At 37.8% G+C, this 24,201-nt stretch overlaps 1 long non-coding RNA gene across 1 annotated transcript in view; it reads right to left on the bottom strand.

Annotated features, from left to right (window-relative positions):
* Nucleotides 1-360: 360 nt before the first annotated feature.
* Nucleotides 361-24,201, bottom strand: part of LOC123936132 — a 44,970-nt gene continuing 21,129 nt past the window's right edge. The window contains exons 5-7 of the long non-coding RNA XR_006817086.1: nt 5,159-5,262; nt 4,307-4,438; nt 361-3,109 (exon numbers count right to left, since the gene is read on the bottom strand). This is a non-coding gene — a long non-coding RNA (uncharacterized LOC123936132). The remainder of the gene's footprint in view (nt 3,110-4,306; nt 4,439-5,158; nt 5,263-24,201) is intronic.

Below are 24,201 nucleotides of genomic sequence, written 5' to 3'. Positions count from 1 at the left end.
TGCAAACCACCAAAATCAAAGGAGAGGTCGGATTATTTAACTGAAGTGTTCACTTAACTATTCATACTAATGCTAAAGATTTTCAACCCATTCTACAGTATTGAGTAAAAAAAATCCTCAAAATTACTAAATGCAAACAAAGCATCTGAAATCAAAATATGGCAAATATATAGAGGGGTGAGGGGTGGGAAGTTGGGTGAGATTGCTGGTGGGTATTATGGAGATCATGTATTACATGGAACACTGGGTGTGGTACATAAACAATGAATTCTGGAACACTGAAAAGAAATTTAAAAAAAAGAAAAAAAGAAAATTGCAGATCAACTTCATTTTATCGTTTACTTGCAAAAAGTCAAAATCAAATTAAGATACTCATAATTTAGCAGTAAATTTAGAGCAACTTTTTGGTACGAAATAGGGTTTTTCATTTAAGGAATAAAAGAAAATTTTAATAATAGAATTATTTCACAATAATAAAAGCTTGAAGAATAATACAATTTTTTATGCAAAAAGCATTTATTACATCTACCACCTGGTCCTGATTAAAATTTCTTAGAAATATATATAAAGTGGGAGACTTACCTAACATGATACACAAAAACATTTCAAATTTAAAATTCACCTATTTCATTGATGGTTGAGACCACCTAAATAAAAATAACTTACCTATTGGGACTAGGACTTGAAACCATCCCTAGCAGAGTCCTATACAAAAGATAGAACTTCAAACAAATAAATACATTTACAGTCTTCTCATATAAGCTACATCTCTTCTATCATTGAAAACATCTTACTCGCATAAGCATACAGCTTATCAGACAATTTTTTTTCTAGACTCACATCAAGGACCTCATGTTACTCTTTTGCCAACCTTATACTACTGCTTCACAGATTTTGTCCATTCTTAGCCAGTTTTATATTTTGAAAAGCCCATTTTAAATCACATCACCCGAGACCCCAAAGCCAACTTTTAGAACACTATTAAACATTGTCAAAATGGTGTTTTCCCTTGCTGCAGTAAGTTTAACACACTCAGATCTTGTTGATTATAGTTTTTTTCCTTGGAGTCTTTTGGTGTAAAAGACCAGCAACAATGTACTGGTCAAACCCAAGAAACATTCTATTAAAAACTGCTTAAATTAAGGATGGGTAATAATTCCACATTTAAGTGCTCTGAAAGTACCAGTCAGTGAACATTATCAATATAATTAAATCAATATCATTTGGAAGAAAAGAATCAAAATGATCAATATTTGCAAAGGTTTTGGTATGTACTTTGGAAAAATCTGAAAAGTCATGAGAAATAGTAAGGTGAGCACTTACCACCCAAAACAAAACTTTCAGATGTAGAAAAAATATCAAGGGAGAAAATAAAGAAAAACCCCCGTCACAAAGTGAAAATATTAACAGTAATTAAAATTGTTTAATAAAAAGAAAGACATACCTTATTCTTGGGTAGGAAGACATATTATTAAAAACCAAATTCTCCCCTAAATTAATTTATTAAAGTTGATGAAATTGCAGTCTAAACTGTAATTTCTTCCAACAAGAAGACACATGAAACAGGAGGCAGAAGAAGAGACACACAGATCCACAGAACAAAAATGGTGCCAGTCACAGATGAGAATACAGCACATGTGTAAGATGGCATTACAGATAAATGGGCAATTATTGGCAAATAATCGCAAGTAATGGCAAATAACTTGGCAACTTTAAGATTTCAAATCAAAAAAATTTTTCATGATTTAAGAATTTGAATAAAAGAAAGACAAAAGAATAAAAGTTAACATAGGTGAACGGTTTTATGAAATCAGTATAGATATTTTTCCAAAATGTCATGAAACTCATAAGCCATTAAAGCAAACATGGTTATACTTGGACATATAACAATCATACACATTATTATAACAAAAATAAAGTTTAAAAGTGCATAAAAAATATCTGTAAAGCTTGACAATCCAAACGTTTTTTCCTCAATAATAAATGAGCTCTTCAAAATTAGAAGATTAAACCTCCACCCCCAAAATTGGACATAAAGAGGAAATTAAAGAATACAAATGGCTAATAAACATATGAAAAAATGATCAAACTCAAAAACAAAAGAAATACAATTTAAGACAATAGTTTGGGCTATCACATTTGCAAAAAGTTTAAATATTTATAAAATCCATTGTCTGTGAACTGTGGGAAAGCTGGCAATCTTGTTCATTGCCATTTGAAGATAAAGTTGTTACCACATTTTAAGGAAATCTTGTAATAATTTGAAATGTGCATAATCCCAGTATTTCAACTGCTAAGTAATTTATTATGATATAAGAGACAAATGCAAAATTATTGATAGGGAGGTTCACTGCACAAAAATTTTGTGCTAACAAATATCTATGGATGAGAAATTCTTATAACATTTAATTATATTTCATCTACAAAACAGTCATGCAGTCATTCAACAAATGACACAGATGCAAATTACTGAAGTAGAAAAGAGTATTAAAACTGTAAAATGAAAGGCAATTTGCAGAAGAATGTGTACAGTATGGCCCCACTTCCAGAACGCCTCAAAATAGTTTGTGTATATGTGTGTCTGTGTGTGTGCATCTATCCACTTAAAGAATGCACACAACTCTTAAGAGAAGAAAATTCTGGGGGAGAGAACTGGCAGAGAGGAGGGCACATAATTTATATATTAGATATTTAAATATGTTTTGAATTTTTGAAAAAAAATTTGTGCAGTTTCTTTTTAATATATCTTATTTAAAATTTTTACCATATGGCAAATGGAAATTATAAATGTATATTTATGGGAGCACTGAGAAATTCCACCATTTTGAGTTTCTTGTATAATAATATTTCCTCTACTGAGGCTCCTGTGATTGAGTCAAGTGGCAGCAAGGGAAACAGTCACCATGCCCAAATTAAAGTCTCATCGATGATATCCCAACATGAGCATTTCTCAGTTAAGCATTTCTTATCTGCAGGAGGTGTCCGCTGCAACACAGGAAAGAGAGGAATCGCCAAGCATAAAGAAGAGTGTATCATTGTTTTGGTGAAGTCGGTGGTAGAAGTAATGGCACCCTCAATAACAAATTCACCTCATATTTGTGGTCACCACCTGCAAGGTACAGAGGAAAAATATGGCAAAGGTGAGAGACACATTTTCTAAGAAGCACACTGAGGACTATGAAATCCTTATATACTCTACCTCTACATGTGCTATGTATGAATCTCTCCAGAGAACAAAAAGAACGCCATATTTTCAGCTGCTGCATTCACCATGTGGCCAGAAAAATTACTTTAAACCTTCCTAAATCAACATCAGTGCTACTTTTTCTTCTTTACCAAGCTAAAAACTAATAGACATCTCCAATTACCTATGAATTTTATCTGTCTCTTTCTCTCTGTATCCGACCTTAAAATTCTAGGTCACTCATTCATTTGATCAATTATTTCAGACAAAACTATTATTCTTTCTTCCAGTCAAATAGATACTGAAAACAACTAAATCTCAGGCACGCAACTACTTTCTGTTAACACAATGAATTCAGCCAAGTAGGAGCTTAGTTCATTGGATAAGAAAAGCTAGGGAGGGGCGCCTGTGTGGCTCAGTGGGTTAAGCCTCTGCCTTAAGCTCAGGTCATGATCCCAGAGTCCTGGGATCCAGCCCCGCATGGGGCTCTCTGCTCTGCGGGGAGCCTGCTTCCTCCTCTCTCTCTGCCTGCCTCTCTGCCTGCCTCTCCGCCTGCCTCTCCGCCTGCCTCTCTGCCTGCCTCTCTGCCTAGTTGTGATTTCTCTGTCAAAATAAATAAAATAAAAATAAATAAAAAAAGATTTATTTAAAAAAAAAGCTAGGGAAATCTTTCATATTCACCATAAACATACTAACAAAAACTATAGAATATCTATGAAGGTATATAAGAAAAGCTGTATCTCTTTTTAAAAAAGATTTATTTATTTATTTGAGAAAGAGAGAGAGAGAGAAGAGAGGAAGGGAAGAAGGAGGGGAAGAGAGAGTTTTAAGTAAACTCTGCACTGAGTGTGGAGCCTGACACAGGGCTTGGTTTCAGGGCCCTGAGATAACAATCTGAGTGGAAACCAAGAGTTGGATACTTAACAGACTGCACCACCGCCCTGAGAAGCTGTATCTCTTAATTCCCATGCATTGTGGCCCTAGAGTCAATTAGAATATAGCCAAAATCATTAATCCTTAACTAGAATATAGCCAAATTATCAATCTGCAGAAAACTACATCTATTTTCCTACTCAAATATGATTGCTCCTAGAATCAAGGACTATTCTGACAAAACATTACCTTCAAAGCATGATCCTCAGACCACAGTCTCCTTGTCTGAAGAGTCTTGTTTCAGAGATTTACTGGTATCATTCATTCCCAAGAGTTCCCAAGAAGTAATCTTCTGAGGGAGGAAGATGAGAAACACCACTTCTAGTGAAAAAAGGTTAATCAGCTGGATGCTGGGAAGTTGTTCTTTGGTACTCTTTCATATTGATTTCATTTGGGAGCTGCTTCTTACTCTCACACAGCTCTGAAACTACAGCTAGCTGCACTGTAACTCTACACATTTCAATATCAGCATATTTTATCAGAAACTTTCTCTCCCATGCATTTCCAAGACAGTCTGGATTGCTTGAATCCCACTGAAAATCATGCCTCTTTTTTCCCATCATTTATCATTTTCTGCTTAGTAGGCCAGGTTATTTACAAAATCACTTAAATAATCTACTTATACATCTATATGCAATAAAAGTTCATTGAGAACCTATTGTATGCCTGGCAATCCCTAGGTACCTGTATCACAAAAGTAAACTAAAAATATCAGGTCATAAGAAATTAAAAGCCCATTTGATTAGTCAAACATAGAAATAAAAACATGAGAAGCAACTTAGTAAATGGTCTTGTAGAAGTTGATTCTGTCTTAGGAGTGATGGTTGAGGAAGTCCCCCATTTGGTAAGACCTGTCATGACCCACAGATACAACTCCCAGTTACTGTGCCCACTATTATCTGCATCTTGGATGGGTTTTTAATGATATTTAGTTACGACCAAATGTCATCAAGCTTAAGAAGAGTAAGATCTATCAACTGCTGTCCCTCTCGGGATTTTTTTTCCCAACAATCATGCAGTTCCCTGATAATGTAGTCATACCTGCAAGGGTGTCCAAAAGACCACAGGTAGCCACTGGAGAACAACTGACTTAAAAATAATTTGTCATCTCACTCTCTAGAGATGGCATAGGCATCCATCATTATCTGGCAGGAAAAAAAAAAAGAGGAAAAATAACTTATTAAGAAAGAATATGCAGATATAAATATAAATGTATCTATATACACAAAGAATTGTGTATGTAATAAAATTTTGCAATAAAATATTCACAAATTGTGAGTATCATGCTATACAGATTTTGAAGGGTGCATATTACTAAGTCTTTGTGTGTCATGGGCACAACCTTCAAATGTGCACTGCTTGCCCTTCCCCTGAGATCCAATAGACCCAATAATTGGCTGGCTAATAATTATTTTAGCAAAGTAAAATATTCTTATCCTATTAAGACTGCATGTTATAAAACATTTTTACTATTATATATAGACCACTAAAAATATGGTTTCTCGATTACTATCTGGTGAAGTCCAAGGGACGTTCCCAACAATTCCATTTACAAAAGAAAATTGTTATTTATCAATGTTTCCAAAACCATCTTCAGAAGAAAATAATAATATCTAAATATTTGGAAAAATTAGACTAAACTAAATTACTCTTTTATAACAACAGTCTAATATTTGCCACAAAGCAAAGCCATTTTTTAAAATCTCAAATCTTTTTTAAATCTCAAATTCACTGATTACTCAGTGAAATTGAACTATGTCTATCTTAAAGCAATGTCCTAAAAAGGTATTTCTTAAGTCATCTGTAGAACATGATATCACAAGGTTAATCAAATATATTTAGATTTTCTTCTTTTAACATGTCAACCATTAAAATATCTTGAAGTACTAGATTTAAGTAAAGGTATAAAATGTTAACCCTTATATTAAAGCAAAACTAAGCAAAAAAAAACCCCATAATTGTTAAAAAGTGTATTTGTCTTCTGAATATAAACATATTAATACAATACCATTGTCTTCTTTATTTCAGTACCTGTCTACTGACAAATTTAGAGATATTTATCATAATGTGGTATCTTATAATTCTATTTTCAAATATATTTTCACCAAAATCATCTTAGTTAAGATTTCAACAACATATTTTAAAGAGGTTATTTTTATAAGATCCATATATTTCATAATATGTTGGCATGTATGAGAGTAGCTCTAAATAATTTGTTTTCTTTTTTTTTTAAAGATTTTTATTTATTTGACAGAGAGAAATCACAGAGAGGCAGGCAGAGAGAGAGGAAGGGAAGCAGGCTCTCCGCTGAGCAGAGAGCCCGATGCGGGACTCGATCCCAGGACCCTGAGATCATGACCTGAGCCGAAGGCAGCGGCTTAACCCACTGAGCCACCCAGGTGCCCTAAATAATTTGTTTTCAACAGAACTTTGGCTCCTGCTGAACAGAAATTTATAAATCTCACGGGCCAAGATAATGGTATAACATTGTGCATATGTAATTCTCTGGTCTCAGAGAAAATTTGATTCTGAAAATTGCTGTTAGCAAATAAATAGATGTGGACCTTGGGGTTTTCTCAAAGTCTCAATGAAAGACAAGCAGCCTTCCCCTTCAAAGGAACCACACAGATACAGTTTTTCAGAAAATATTTAAGATCTAAGTTAGGATAGTATATCCTGGAAGAAAAAGATATTAAATGAGTCTAAATGGGAAAAGAACCACAGTCTCTGCAAAAACTGCTACTACTGAGGAAATCTTGACCAACTGTAGCAACTGCTCTAGCTTCCATTACATCTGATTCTTAAAGTTAGATGGCAGAAATAGATTTTCTTTAGACTTGTATGATAGTGTTTCTCAACATATTTTTAATATTTTATTTATTTAACAGAGAGAAATCACAACTAGGCAGAGAGGCAGGCAGAGAGAGAGGAGGAAGCAGGCTCCCTGCGGAGCAGAGAGACCGATGCCGGGCTGCATCCCAGGACCCTGAGATCATGACCTGAGCTGAAGGCAGAGGCTTTAACCCACTGAGCCACCCAGGCACCCCAGTGTTTCTCAACATTTTAAAAAAATTATTTTCACCTTCACGGATATCTTTTTTAGACATCTCCCCCTAGTTTTCACACCCTCAAACTTTAATATCATAGATATGTTTTATATCTACTTGTGTATGATCGCTGTCTGGAGGGCCATGATCCACCAACTATTTAAGATTTCTTTTGCTCCCAAGAACTAATTTTCACCTCGGAAGTATGACATCATCTATTTTGAGAATCATGGTGTACAGTAAATTGAGAAAAATAACTAAACAGGTTGGAAGTGCATACAGTCTTCCAGCTTGTCATGAAATGTGTTTAGTTTCTTATTCTTTTCTAATGCTTGTACCCAACAGGACACACTATTGAGTCCTGTTGAGGGATGATTCCTGTTGAGGGATGATTCCTGTTGAGTGATGAGGGATGATTGAGGGATGTTCTCTCAATCACATACCTTACTTTGGCCCAATATCATCTTCTTGTCTGAAAATAACTATGCTTTTATGCTTTGGTCTAAACACAAAAATGCCCCAAATCCTAGAATCCACAGGAGTGAAAAATATGGAGGACTCACCATATCATTAATGTACATATCTAATGTTGAGATTACAGAAGGTCTCCTAAAATAGATTAAATTGTTGATTAATTAAAACAAACATTGGCTAGAAACATAGATAAATATGAATGGGTTATACTACAGTGTCAAGGGACCTTCTGGAAGTTTCACAGACATAAGCGCTGATATTGATTGGAATCTAAATATCAGTGGCACATGGTTGAATTTTAAGTGAAACTATACCTTGTATTCCTCCATATCCATCTCCCCTCAAGAAAACATGAGGTAAATAATATTTCTGATGGAATTTAGAGATCATTAGCAATGCCCCTCTTTCATTCCTAACATTTTCTGTTTCTTGTTCAGTCTAACTAAAGTCTTGTGAGTTTCATTAACCTTTGAAGAAATGTAACTTTTAGTCTCATGGGTTTTCTTTACAGTTTTTTTGGGGGGGGTTATTTGTATTTCATTGACTTTGTTCAAATATTTATTTACTTTTACATACTTGATTTTCTAGTTGAGTCTTTTTCTTGTATCTTAAGGTAGGAGTTTAGGTTATTTATTTGATATATTTACTTTTTTCTCATAGTCATTTAAAACTATAAATCTTGGGCAAGATGGTGGAGAAATAGGAGACTCAGTTTCAAATCGTCCCCTAAAGTGAGCTAAGTGTCTACCAGAACACTCTGAACACCCACGAAATCAGCCTGAGATGTAAGGTTATACACGTCTGGATCTCTATGGGGGCAGAAGACATCAATGGAGAGGTAAAGCAGAGTGGGAATGCTTGGACTGATATGGAAGGATAAACAGAAGGGGGAGGGAGCCACCATAAGTGACCAATTGGAAAGAAATACGCAATAAAAAGGTGCCCTATGATTGGGGACCAGCATTAACTTGGAGTCTGGTTAAAAGCACTCAAAAAAAGCAAAAGATCTTAAGGGGAAACTAGTGGAATCAGGCAGTCATGGGCACAGGCCAAAGCCCACATTCCCAGGACAGTCACTTCTGGTGACCACCCATGCCAGAGAGAGTCCAGCAGGGCCTCCAGTCCATGGTCCCTGAGCCCATGACTTTCTGCTGCTTGCATCACCATTCAGGCTGAGCACACTCCCACTCGCACCTGAGAGAATCAGATGTGGGCGCCAGCCAGTGTTCTCTAGGACTGCAGGCTTCCACAACTAACCACAGGGTCCAGACATTCCCAGCCCATGCTTGAGAGAACCCAGCACAATCTCGGGTCAGGATCCCTCAGCAGGCAGCCCTCCATGACCTTCATGACCACTGGGTCTGAGTGCACCTGGTATGGGCCTGGACTCCAGATGGAAGTCCTGGCAAAGGCAGCCACTGGAAGTGGGCTCCCCGGACCAATATCACTCGCAGTTTTAGTGGCATGGGGTGCAGAGAGAAGCAGGGACCTCAGGTGACCACTGGGATGGTGACTTGGGGTACACACCACCTATGGGAGGTTGCACTGTTCAGAGGTCTGGAGAGGGGAAGTCTGTGTGTTGTGGATCACCCAGAGGGGAACAGTCTGAGGCTTTTCTCTGAGGCAGAGGCTTGGGTGCAGACAGATATTTTCTTTGCTCCGACCCTCAGAAAAGCGACAAAACCCACTAAAGAACAAAAACCTCGAGAGAACAAAAGCCTGAAAAACTGGTTTCCACAGAGCCCAGCCCCTTGATAAACTGCAGGGCAACTCAACCCAAGCAAGATTGACAGGAGAACAATGCAGCAGCACCCCCCCCCACAAGACAAGCCAAAAGAACAAGAGGACAACACCACAGGGTCCCCATAAATTATATAACCCTAACACTAGGGGAAAATAATACGTTAAGCTCCCAATATTGTCCTGAAACCTGCATACTTCATACATAAAACTTTTTAAAAATTTGTTCTCATGTTTCTTGTTCTTTTAATTTTTTAAACCTACTTACCATTACAACTAGAGGTTTAATGCAACAAGTTCCATAATAACTTTTTTAAAAGATGTTATTTATTTGACAGATATCACAAGTTGGCAGAGAGGCAGGCAGGGAAAGAAGGGAAGCAGGATCCCTGCTGAACAGAGACCCTGATGTGGGCTTGATCCCAGGACCCCAAGACCATGATCCGAGCTGAAGGCAGAGGCCTAACCCACTGAGCCACCCAGGTGCCCCCATAATGACTTTTTAATTTGAACTTTTTTCATACATAAGCCTGTGTTTGTTTCTTTTTCTTTTCTTTTTTAAAATATGCATATAGATATAAGCTTAAGGTAATCTTTTTTCCCCTATTCAATACTACCCTTATATATAAACCAGTTTTAATTTCCCTGTATCACTGGATATTGAATCCTTTAACAAAGATATCAAGATACACCCAGGAAGAACCAAAATAACGTTCCTCACACATATCAAGGACTTATAACCACCCTCCCAACTTATTCTTCTGTCAGTGTTTCTGTGTATTTGTTTTATTTGTTTTTGTTCTGGGATCATATAAATCATATTCTTGGGATTCATTTTCACTGGGCTCTTCTTCTTTTTTTTTTCGTGTCATTTATTTTGTCGGTCCTTTTGTTTGTTAGTATTTGTTTATATACCTTATAAGTCTTACTTTTGGGGCTCATTTTGTCTGGATTTTATCTTTTTTGTTGTTGTTCTCTTTCTCTCTCTTTTTTTCTTCTTTCTTTTTGGTAGTGACCTCTAAATGTTCCAGAACATTCCAGGGTTCACCTTGCCTGGATCACAGTTGTTACATTCAGCTATACATCCCCTCACCCACCTTTCACCAAAATGACTAGGAGGAGGAACACCCAACAGAGGAAACATTCAGAGACTGTGCCCTCTCCATCAGAGTTATTGGATATGGACATAAACAGTATGTTTGAAAGGGAAATCAGGGTAACAATTATCCAGGTAATGGCTAAGCTGGAGAAAACCATTAGTGACAACATAGAATCTCTAAGGGAAGAAGTAAAAGCTGCCTTGGGAGAACTTAAAAATGCTATCAATGAGATCCAATCTAATCTAATACTCTAACAGCTAGGGTAACTGAGGCAGAATATAGAATTAGTGATCTAGGGAGCAAAGTGATAGAGAAAAAGGATCAGGAGGAGGCATGGAAGAAACAGCTTAGAAAACATGAAAACAGAATTAAGGAAATAAATGACGCCATGAAATGTTCCAATGTCAGAATTACTGGGATCCCTGAGGGAATAGAGAGAGAGAAGACTAGAAGATATAGTTGAACAAATTCTGGATGAAAATTTTCCCAATCTGGGGAATGGAACCAGTGCTCATGTCCTAGAGGCAGAAAGATTACCCCCTAAAAACAACAAATCTCAAAAGACCCAGAGACATTTGATTGTGAAACTGATGAACCATAATTTTAGAGAAGAGCTCCTGAGGGCAGGTAGGGGAAAGAGGTTCCTTATGTACAGATGAACGTCCATCAGAGTAACGTCAGACCTGTCCACAGAAACCTGGCAAACCAGAAAGGGCTGGCAAGAAATATTCAGTGCACTAACTGAGAAGAACATGCAGCCAACAATACTTTATACAGCAAGGTTACATTCAGAATGGATGGAGAGATAAAGAGCTTCTACGATGGACAAGGGTTAAAAGAGTATGTGACCACCAAGCCAGCACTACAAGAAATATTAAGGGGGGGGGGGGGATTCTATAATAGAAGAAAGAACCCATGAGTGACATAGAACAGACATTTACAGAGACAATCTATAGAAACAAGGACTTCACAGGCAACATGATGTCAATAAAAACTTACATTTCAACAATCACTCTCAACATGAACAGCCTAAATTCTCCCATAAAATGGCACAGGATTGCAGACTGGATAAAATGACAGGACCCGTCCATATGCTGTCTACAAGAAACACATTTTGAACCTAAGGATACATCCAGACTAAAAGTGAAGGGATGGAGAGCCATCTCTCATGCCAACTGGACACAAAAGAAATCTGGGATAACAATTCTCATATTAGATAAGTTAGTTAATAAGCTAAAGACTGTAGTCAGAGATACAGAATGAAACTACATCATTCTTAAAAAGTCTATCCATCAAGATCTAACAATTGTAAATATTTATGCCCCCAATATGGGAGCAGTTAACTACATAAGCCAACTGTTAAACAAAATAGTCATATTGAAATTAATACATTAATTGTAGGGGATCTTAACACACCACTCTCAGTAATAGATCATCCAAGCAGAAAATCAATAAAGAAACAAGAGTCTTGAATGACACATTGGACCAGATGGACCTCATAGATATATACAGAACATTCCACCTTAAAGCAACTGAATACTCATTCTTCTCAAGCGCACATGGAACTTTCCCCAGAATAGACCACATACTGGGTCACAAATCAGGGCTCAACTTACAACAAAAAACTGAGATTATTCCCTACATATTCCCAGACCATAGCACTTTGAAATTGGAACTCAACCACAAGAAAAAGTTTGGGAGGCTGGAGTCAAGATGGCGGAGAAGTAGCAGCCTGAGACTACATCAGGTAGCAGGAGATCAGCTTGATAGCTTATCTAAACATTGCAAACACCTACAAATCCAACAGGAGAGCGAAGAGAAGAAGAACAGCAACTCTAGAAACAGAAAATCAACCACTTTCTGAAAGGTAGGACTGGCGGAGAAGTGAATCTAAAACGACGGGAAGATAGACCGCGGGGGGAGGGGCCGGCTCCCGGCAAGCGGCGGAGGAACGGAGCACAAAATCAGGACTTTTAAAAGTCTGTTCCACTGAGGGACATTGCTCCAGGGGCTAAACCGGGGTGAAGCCCACGCGGGGCCAGCGTGGCCCCAGGCCCCGCAGGGTCACAGAAGGATCGGGGGTGTCGGAGTGTCGGAGAGCTCGCAGCTATTAGAACGGAGAAGCCGGCTGCCAAGACAGAGCCGAGGACTGAACTCTCAGCTCGGGGTTACCTTGAACTGGTCGCGGGCTGGGTGAGCTCCGAGCGCGGCTAGAGGCTGGGGATACGGGAGTGATTGGGTGCTGTCCTCTGGGGGCGCACTGAGGAGTGGGGCCCCAGGCTCTCGGCTCCTCCGGGCCGGAGACTGGGAGGCCGCCATTTTCATTCCCGTCCTCCGGAACTCTACGGAAAGCGTTCAGGGAACAGAAGCTCCCAAAAGCGAACCCGAGCCGATTACTTAGTCCGGCCGCCGGTAAGGGCGGTGCAATCCCGCCTCGGGCAAAGACACTTGAGAGTCACTACAACAGGCCCCTCCCCCAGAAGATCAACAAAATATCCAGCCAGGACGAAGTTCATCTATCAAGAAGAAAGCAGATTCAATTCCTAAGACAGCAGAGCAATTCCAGAGGAGGAGAAAGCAAAGCACGGAACTCATGGCTTTCTCCCCATGATTCTTTAGTCTTGCGGCTACTTCAATTTTTTTTTCTTTTTTCAATTTTTTTTTCTTTTTTCAATTTTTTTTTCTTTTTTCTTTTTTCTTCTTCTGCTAAATTTTTTAAAACTTTTACCCTTTTCTTTTTTAACATTTTTTGACTAGTTCATCTAAATATATATACTTTTTCTTTCTTTTTTGTATTTTTTTATTTGTTTTATTTTTTAAATTCTTTTCTTTCTTTTTTTTTTTTTCTTTTTTTTCAGAAGCTGTTTTATCCCCTTTCTCCCCCCCACAATTTGGGGTCTCTTCTCATTTGGTTACAGCGCATTTTTCCGGGGTCTTTGCCACCCTTTTAGTAGTTTATTTGCTCCTTCATATCCTCTTATCTGGACAAAATGACAAGGCGGAAAAAATCACCACAAACAAAAGAACAAGAGACAGTACCGAAGGCTAGGGACCTAATCAACACAGACATGGGTAATATGTCAGATCAAGAGTTCAGAATGACGATTCTGAACATTCTAGCCGGGCTCGAAAAAGGCATGGAAGATATTAGAGAAACCCTCTCTGGAGATATTAAAGCCCTTTCTGGAGAAATTAAAGAACTAAAATCTAACCAAGTTGAAATCAAAAAAGCTATTAATGAGGTGCAATCAAAAATGGAGGCTCTAACTGCTAGGATCAATGAGGCAGAAGAAAGAATTAGTGATATAGAAGACCAAATGACAGAGAATAAGGAAGCCAAGCAAAAGAGGGACAAACAGCTACTGGACCATGAGGGGAGAATTCGAGAAATAAGTGACACCATAAGACGAAACAACATTAGAATAATTGGGATTCCAGAAGAAGAAGAAACAGAGAGGGGAGCAGAAGGTCTATTGGAGAGAATCATTGGAGAGAATTTCCCTAATATGGCAAAGGGAACAAGCATCAAAATCCAGGAGATGCAGAGAACCCCCCTCAAAGTCAACAAGAATAGATCCACACCCCGTCACCTAATAGTAAAATTGACAAGTCTTAGTGACAAAGAGAAAATCCTGAAAGCAGCCCGAGAAAAGAAGTCTGTAACATACAATGGTAAAAATATTAGATTGGCGGCAGACTTATCCACAGAGACCTGGCAGGCCAGAAAGAGCTGGCATGATATATTCAGAGCACTCAACGAGAAAAACATGCAGCCAAGAATACTCTATCCAGCTAGGCTATCATTGAAAATAGAAGGAGAGATCAAAAGCTTCCAGGACAAACAAAAACTGAAAGAATTTGCAAACACCAAACCAGCTCTACAGGAAATATTGAAAGGGGTCCTCTAAGCAAAGAGAGAGCTAAAAGTAGTAGATCAGAAAGGTACAGAGACAATATACAGTAACAGTCACCTTACAGGCTAATAATGGCACTAAATTCATATCTCTCAATAGTTACCCTGAATGTTAATGGGCTAAATGCCCCAATCAAAAGACACAGGGTATCAGAATGGATAAAAAAACAAAACCCATCAGTATGTTGCCTACAAGAAACTCATTTTAGACGCGAAGACACCTCCAGATTTAAAGTGAGGGGGTGGAAAACAATTTACCATGCTAATGGGCATCAGAAGAAAGCTGGGGTGGCAATCCTTATATCAGATCAATTAGATTTTAAGCCAAAGACTATAATAAGAGATGAGGAAGGACACTATATCCTACTCAAAGGGTCTGTCCAACAAGAAGATCTAACCATTTTAAATATCTATGCCCCTAACGTGGGAGCAGCCAACTATATCAACCAATTAATAACAAAATCAAAGAAACACATCAATAATAATACAATAATAGTAGGGGACTTGAACACTCCCCTCACTGAAATGGACAGATCATCCAAGCAAAAGATCAACAAGGAAATAAAGGCCTTAAATGACACACTGGACCAGATGGACATCACAGATATATTCAGAACATTTCATCCCAAAGCAACAGAATACACATTCTTCTCTAGTGCACATGGAACCTTCTCCAGAATAGATCACATCCTGGGTCACAAATCAGGTCTCAACCGGTATCAAAAGATTAGGATCATTCCCTGCATATTTTCAGACCACAATGCTCTGAAGCTAGAACTCAATCACAAGAGGAAAGCTGGAAAGAACCCAAATACATGGAGACTAAACAGCATCCTTCTAAAGAATGAATGGGTTAACCAGGAAATTAAAGAAGAATTGAAAAAATTCATGGAAACAAATGATAATGAAAACACAACAGTTCAAAATCTGTGGGACACAGCAAAGGCAGTCCTGAGAGGAAAATATATAGCGGTACAAGCCTTTCTCAAGAAACAAGAAAGGTCTCAAGTACACAACCTAACCCTACACGTAAAGGAGCTGGAGAAAGAACAAGAAAGAAACCCTAAACCCAGCAGGAGAAGAGAAATCATAAAGATCAGAGCAGAAATCAACGAAATAGAAACCAAAAAAACAATAGAAAAAATCAATGAAACTAGGAGCTGGTTCTTTGAAAGAATCAATAAGATTGATAAACCCCTGGCCAGACTCATCAAAAAGAAAAGAGAAAGGACCCAAATCAATAAAATCATGAATGAAAGAGGAGAGATCACAACTAACACCAAAGAAATACAGACAATTATAAGAACATACTATGAGCAACTTTACGCCAACAAATTGGACAATCTGGAAGAAATGGATGCATTCCTAGAGACATATAAACTACCACAACTGAACCAGGAAGAAATAGAAAACCTGAACAGGCCCATAACCAGTAAGGAGATTGAAACAGTCATCAAAAATCTCCAAACAAACAAAAGCCCAGGGCCAGACGGCTTCCCAGGGGAATTCTACCAAACATTTCAAGAAGAACTCATTCCTATTCTCCTGAAACTGTTCCAAAAAATAGAAACGGAAGGAAAACTTCCAAACTCATTTTATGAGGCCAGCATCACCTTGATCCCAAAACCAGACAAGGATCCCACCAAAAAAGAGAACTACAGACCAATATCCTTGATGAACACAGACGCAAAAATTCTCGCCAAAATACTAGCCAATAGGATTCAACAGTACATTAAAAGGATTATTCACCACGATCAAGTGGGATTTATTCCAGGGCTGCAGGGTTGGTTCAACATCCGCAAATCAATCAATGTGATAGAACACATTAATAAAAGAAAGAACAAGAACCATATGATACTCTCAATAGATGCTGAAAAAGCATTTGACAAAGTACAGCATCCCTTCCTGATCAAAACTCTTCAAAGTGTGGGGATAGAGGGCACATACCTCAATATTATCAAAGCCATCTATGAAAAACCCACCGCAAATATCATTCTCAATGGAGAAAATCTGAAAGCTTTTCCGTTAAGGTCAGGAACACGGCAGGGATGTCCATTATCACCACTGCTATTCAACATAGTACTAGAAGTCCTAGCCTCAGCAATCAGACAACAAAAAGAAATTAAAAGCATCCAAATTGGTAAAGAAGAAGTCAAACTATCACTCTTCGCAGATGATATGATACTATATGTGGAAAACCCAAAAGACTCCACTCCAAAACTGCTAGAACTTGTTCAGGAATTCAGTAAAGTGTCAGGATATAAAATCAATGCACAGAAATCAGTTGCATTTCTGTACACCAACAACAAGACTGAAGAAAGAGAAATTAAGGAGTCAATCCCATTTACAATTGTACCCAAAACTATAAGATACCTAGGAATAAACCTAACCAAAGAGACTAAGAATCTATACACAGAAAATTATAAAGTACTCATGAAAGAAATTGAGGAAGACACAAAAAAATGGAAAAATGTTCCATGCTCCTGGATTGGAAGAATAAATATTGTGAAAATGTCTATGCTACCTAAAGCAATCTACACATTTAATGCAATCCCTATCAAAATACCATCCATTTTTTTCAAAGAAATGGAACAAATAATCCTCAAATTTATATGGAACCAGAAAAGACCTCGAATAGCCAAAGGAATATTGAAGAACAAAGCCAAAGTTGGTGGCATTACAATTCCGGACTTCAAGCTCTATTACAAAGCTGTCATCATCAAGACAGCATGGTACTGGCACAAAAACAGACACATAGATCAGTGGAACAGAATAGAGAGCCCAGAAATCGACCCTCAACTCTATGGTCAACTAATCTTCGACAAAGCAGGAAAGAATGTCCAATGGAAAAAAGACAGCCTCTTCAATAAATGGTGCTGGGAAAATTGGACAGCCACATGCAGAAAAATGAAATTGGACCACTTCCTTACACCACACACAAAAATAGACTCCAAATGGATGAAGGACCTCAATGTGAGAAAGGAATCCATCAAAATCCTTGAGGAGAATGCAGGCAGCAACCTCTTTGACCTCAGCCGTAGCAACATCTTCCTAGGAACAACGGCAAAGGCAAGGGAAGCAAGGACAAAAATGAACTGTTGGGATTTCATCAAGATCAAAAGCTTTTGCACAGCAAAGGAAACAGTTAACAAAACCAAAAGACAACTGACAGAATGGGAGAAGATATTTGCAAACGACATATCAGATAAAGGGCTAGTATCCAAAATCTATAAGGAACTTAGCAAACTCAACACCCAAAGAACAAACAATCCAATCAAGAAATGGGCAGAGGACATGAACAGACATTTCTGCAAAGAAGACATCCAGATGGCCAACAGACACATGAAAAAATGCTCCACGTCACTCGCCATCAGGGAAATACAAATCAAAACCACAATGAGATATCACCTCACACCAGTCAGAATGGCTAAAATGAACAAGTCAGGAAATGACAGATGCTGGAGAGGATGTGGAGAAAGGGGAACCCTCCTCCACTGTTGGTGGGAATGCAAGCTGGTGCAACCACTCTGGAAAACAGCATGGAAGTTCCTCAAAATGTTGAAAATAGAACTACCCTATGACCCAGCAATTGCACTACTGGGTATTTACCCTAAAGATACAAACATAGTGATCCGAAGGGGCACGTGTACCCGAATGTTTATAGCAGCAATGTCTACAATAGCCAGACTATGGAAAGAACCTAGATGTCCATCAACAGATGAATGGATAAAGAAGATGTGGTATATATACACAATGGAATACTATGCAGCCATCAAAAGAAATGAAATCTTGCCATTTGCGACGACGTGGATGGAACTAGAGCGTATCATGCTTAGTGAAATAAGTCAATCGGAGAAAGACAACTATCATATGATCTCCCTGATATGAGGACATGGAGAAGCAACATGGGGGGGTAGGAGATAGGAGAAGAATAAATGAAACAAGATGGGATTGGGAGGGAGACAAACCATAAATGACTCTTAATCTCACAAAACAAACTGGGGGTTGCTGCGGGGAGGTGGGATTGGGGGAGGGGGAGCGGGCTATGGACATTGGGGAGGGGAAGCGAACCATAAGAGACTATGGACTCTGAAAAACAACCTGAGGGTTTTGAAGGGTCAGGGGTGGGAGGTTGGGGCAACCTGAGGGTTTTGAAGGGTCAGGGGTGGGAGGTTGGGGGAACAGGTGGTGGGTAATGGGGAGGGCACGTTTTGCATGGAGCACTGGGTGTTGTGCAAAAAGAATGAATACTGTTACGCTGAAAAAATAAATAAAATGAGAAAAAAAAAAAAAAAAAAAAAAAAAAGAAAAAGTTTGGAAGGAATTCAAACACTCGGAAGCTAAAGACCAGTCTGCTCAAGAATGTTTGGATTAACCAGGAAATCAAAAAAGAACTTAAATAATTCATGGAAACCAATGAGAATGAAGACACATAAATCAAAAACCTATGGGATAGGCAAAGGTGGTCCTAAGAGGGAAATACATAACCATCCAATCCTCACTCAAAACAAAAAACAAAAACAAAAACAAAAACAAACCCAAAAACAAAACAAAACCAAAACAAACCTGAATATACCAGCTCTCTTTATACCTTAAGGAACTGGAAAAATAAAAACAAAACTTTGGACATCATGTTGCCTGATTTCAAGCTTTACTACAAAGCTCTAATCACCAAGACAGCATGGTATTGGCACAAAAACACATGAACCAGTGAAACAGAGTAGAGAGTCCAGAAATGGACCCACAACTCTATGGCCAAATAATGTTCAACAAAGCAGGGGAAAATATCCAGTGGAAGAAACACAGTCTCTTCAAGAAATGGTGCTGGGAAAATTGGACAGCTATATACAGAAGAGGGAAACTTGACCATTCTCTTATAACATACACAAAGACAAAGCATGAGAGACTGTGGACTCTGAGAAACAAACTGAGGGTTTTGGAAGGGAGTAGGTGAGCCTGGTAATGGGTATTAAGGAGGGCACATATTGCACGGAACAGTGGGTGTGGTGCATAAACAATGAACCTTGGAAAAGTGAAAACATAAAGTTAAATTAAAAAAACAGATTAAGCCATCTATCATTATATAATATCTGTTTTCATTTCTAATAATATTTTAACTTAACGCCTGTTTTCTATATCAGAATAGCAACTCCTGTTCTCTTCTGGATATTCCTTGCATAATATAGTTTTACCCACCATTAACTTTCAAACAATTTGTGTATTTTATTCTAAATTTTCTCTTTCAAAAATAATGTATAGCTGTTTAATTTTTGATGAGTCTCCCACTTTCTGTCTTTTAAACTTGATAGTCATATGGCTGGATTTATGTTCTCCCTTCTTCTGTTTTCTATATATCTTGCATCATTTTGGCCTCTCTATTCATTCTTAGCTGCTTTCTTTTGTATTAAATGGGTACTTTGCTATTGTACTATTTAAATCCTTCAGGGATATCTTGTAATTATATATAAATATAATTATATATAAATATAATTACAAGATATCCCTGAAGGATTTAAATAGTTATATATATATAACTAATATATATATTCATTTATATATAAAACTATGTATATGTTATATATATAATACATATATGCTAATATATGTATTAGTTTATATTAGTTTATTATATAAATATATATTAGTTATATATATATAATATATTATATATATAATAACTATGATATATATTTAAGTAGGCTCCATGCCCAGAATGCAGCCCATTGTGGGGCTTGAACTCATGACCCTGAGATTAAAAGCTGAGCTGAAATCAAGAGTTGGATGATCAACTGACTGAGCCATCCAGACACCCAGACACCCTTCCTGTGGTAATTTTGTGTTATTACTTAGTACTTACCCTGTGCCTTTATTATCTTGGTATCTATTTTATCCAATAAAGTAGATTTCAAGTTACTGCTATATATTTCAGGTCAACACTAACTCTGTTATATGTTCTTTATATGTCTTGAACTCGGTTTCAGAGAAATGTTTTTGTCATTCAGGTTTCCCATGTTTTCAAACAAATAATTTCAAACAAATTATTTATGCCATCATTGACCCAGGCATGTTTGTAAGTGGCTGACCGTCCGAGATAAATGATAAACACTAAACACTAAGGATTTTGTGACCATTGGACACTAGGATCACATCTTGAAGTCAGGGAGAACAGCAAATACAATGGCTGGCCAACATAGGCAGAATCTTACTGCCGTTTGGAGCATTATAATTCCCTGGAAAAATGTCAGTATTCTTGGAATAAAATGCATACCTACGGTTTAATTTTCATATATTTGTTTTGCATACTAGAGAAAAGTAAGTCTATAATCTCTTTGGATTTTGACCATCTAACAGTCCCCAAAAGACCAATGAACACTGAGAAGATTCCATCAGGACAGACAAATGTGTAAATGGCTCACATGTAGACAGAATCATTTCTCAAATTTTCATGCTCATGTGATAATTCCCCAGGTCTCTTTACTACAACTATATTTAGGCTGTCATCTATGCACTCAAATAGATAGCTTCACCCATGAATTGGATATGTAAGATCACAGTATATTTCAATCCCTCTTATGCATGTAAATGGCTTAGCCTTCCTTTTTTTTCATTTACAAATATTTAAATTCTGTTTGGTTAACACATAGTTTCATATCAGTTTCAGGAATAGAATTTAGTGATTCATCAGTTACAAATAACACCCAGTTCTAAATGCAACAAATGCCTTCCTTAATACCCACTGTCCATTTTGCCCATCCCCCAGCCACTTCCCCTCCATCAGCCCTCAGCTTCTTCTGTATGATAAGGAGTATCTTGAGATCTTGAGGTGCAGGGAATATGGTGGAAGAATAGGGGACCCTCATTTCATCTGGTCCCTTGAATTCAGCTTGATACCTATCCAATTATTCTGAACACCTGTGAATTCAGCCTGAGATCTCTGTAGAATTTCTGTAATTCTACAAATAGAAAAGCAACAATTTTTGCAAGGTAGGAGGTGTGGATAAGTGAATTGGAGGAGATATATTGGAAGATAAATCACCAGGGGGCGTGAGCCTGCATAAACTGGCTACCAGAAAGAGATATAGCAGTAGTGTGCAAAATCAGAACTTTTAGAAGTCTGCACCTGTGAGGGATGTCCATACCAGAAGTGTGCTCACATGGCAAAGTGGGGGAGAATCCTAGGTGGGCCAGTGTGGACTCAGGTCCCTGGGGTCACAGAAAGAACAGGGATGTCTGAGTGTGGCGAGTTTCCAGGCATTGGAATGAGGAAGCCAGCTATGATCACTAAGCCCAGGAGTGGGCTCTCTAATCAGTGTTGTCACACAATGAACCATGGCACAATTGGGAAGCTGCTATCTGAGCAGGGGCCCAACAAATGCAGGACACCAGCAAGACCTTCCTCATTCCCCTGGGAAGATAAATGGGGGTGTGTACTATATAACTCTGCAGACTTTGGGGCACACAAAAGTAACTAACAGCTTTTTCCAGTGGGTACAGTAATGAGTGCAAGCCATGATCTTTCAGTTACAGGTCTGGAAATCAGGGTGCCACCATTTTTATTTTATTTTTTTCTTTATCCTCTCAAGTGGCAAGAAAAGCCTTCAGGGAACAAAAGCCACATAGAGCAACCCAGTGCAGATTAAACTGAGCCTGGCCAATTAACAAGAGGTGCTGCAGCTCCACTCAGGAGAAGATACCTGAGGATCAATGGAACAGGCTTCTCCCACAAAAGACCAGCAGGAACATCAGACTAATACCAAGTTTACAGATCACAGAGAACTGAGAAATTCCTACACTGGGGGAAGCAGTATATAGAATTTGAGGGTTTTTTCCTCATGATTCCTTAGTCTTTCAGTTTAAAATTTTCTTTTTCTCTTTTTCTCTTTTCTTTTACTTTCAACTAGTTTTTTAAAAAAACTTATCAACTTTTTAAAAAGTATTTTTTAATTTTTAATTTTGCTTTACCTTTTAGGGATATATTCTTCATTTTGGCTTCCTTTCACTGTACACATTTTTTCTTCTGTATATACATATCTGGGTTTAATTACAATTTTGGGCCTAGTGTCTTCTAATACACAGACTAAAATACATCCAGGACCAAGTGTTTTTATCCACCTATTAGATTATATTCTTTCTTTTTCCTTTTTTCTTTTCTTTTCCGGTTTCTAATCTCTTCAGATTTGTCTAGTGTACATTTCTCGGGAATCATGGTTGATGTTTTTAATTTTGTTCTCTCATTCATCTAGTCTCCTTTGGAAAAAATGACTAGAAGGAAAAATTCCAACGAAAGAAAGAACCAGAGGTAATACTATCTGCCATAGATTCAATCATTATGGATATAAGTAAGATATAAGACATAGAATTCAGAATAACGATTATAAAGATACTAGCTAGGGTTGGAAAAAAAGCATAAAAGACACTATAGAGTCCCTTAGTGCAGAAATAAAAGAACTAAAATCTAATCAGTCAAAAAAAATTCTTTATCTGAGATGCAGTCTAAATGGACACTCTAATGGCTAGGGTAAATGAGACAGAATAGAGTCAATGGCACAGAAGACAAAATGACAGAAAATAAGGAGGCTGAGAAAAAGAGACAAACAACTACTGGATCATGAAGGGGGGCTTCAAGAAATCAGCAACACCATAAAGTGAAACAATATTAGAATAATTGGGGTCCAGGGGAAGAGGAAAGAGAGAGGGAGAGAGGTATATTTGAGCAAATCATAGCTGAGAATTTGTCTAATCCGGGGAAGGAAACAAACATTCATGTCCAGGAGACAAAGAGAACCCTCCTCAAAATCAGTAAATATAGATCAATACCCAGACATACAATAGTGAGCCTTGCAAATTTCAGTAAAGAGAAAATCCTGAAAGCAGCTCAAGATAAGAGTTCCTTAACCTACAAGGATGGAAAGAGTAGACTGGCATCAGACCTAGCCACAGAGACCTGCCAGGACAGAAACAGCTGGCATAATGTATTAAGGGTAATACATAAGAAAAACATGTAGCCAAGAATACTTTATCCAGCAAGACTGTGATTCAGAATGGAATAAGATATAAAGAGCTTCCAGGATAAACAGAATCTAAATGAACTTGTGATCATTAAACCAGCCCTGCAGAAATATTTAAGGGGATGCTGTAAGTGAAAGAGAGACCAAAAGCAACACAGACCAAACAGGAACACAGACAAAATACAGAAAGAGTGATTTTACAGGTAATACAATGACACTAAATCATATCTTTCAATAGTGACTCTCAATGTAAATGGGCTAAATGCTCTAATCAAAAGATGCAGGGTGTCAGACTGGATAAAAATGCAAGGCCCAACCATATGCTGTCTACAAGAGACTCATTTTAGACCAAAAGAGCCATTTATCATGCTAATAAACATTAAAAAAAAAGCTGGGATAGCAATCCTATCAGATAAATGAGCCTTAAACCAAATGCTACAGTAAGGGAAGGAGAGGGACACTATATAATACTTAAAAGATCTACCCAACAAGAAGGTCTAAAAATTATAATTATTCATGCTCCTAACTTAGAAGTAGCCAATTATATAATCCAATTAATAACAAAATTAAAGAAACACATTGATAATAATACAAAAATACTAGGGGACTTTAATACCCCACTCACGGCAATGGACAGATCATCTAAGCAGAATATAAACAAGGAAACAATGGCTTTGAATGAAACACTGGACCAGGTGGACTTCACAGATATATACAGAACATTCCATTCTAAAGCAACAGAATACACATTCTTCTCAAGTGCACATGGAACATTCTCCAGAATAGATCACATACTGGGTCA

Source organism: Meles meles, unplaced genomic scaffold (genome assembly GCF_922984935.1).
Source record: "Meles meles unplaced genomic scaffold, mMelMel3.1 paternal haplotype, whole genome shotgun sequence".
Classification (NCBI taxonomy): Eukaryota; Metazoa; Chordata; class Mammalia; order Carnivora; family Mustelidae; genus Meles; species Meles meles.
Note: the sequence above shows the minus strand (reverse complement) of the source record. Positions and strands in the feature narration are given on the sequence as shown.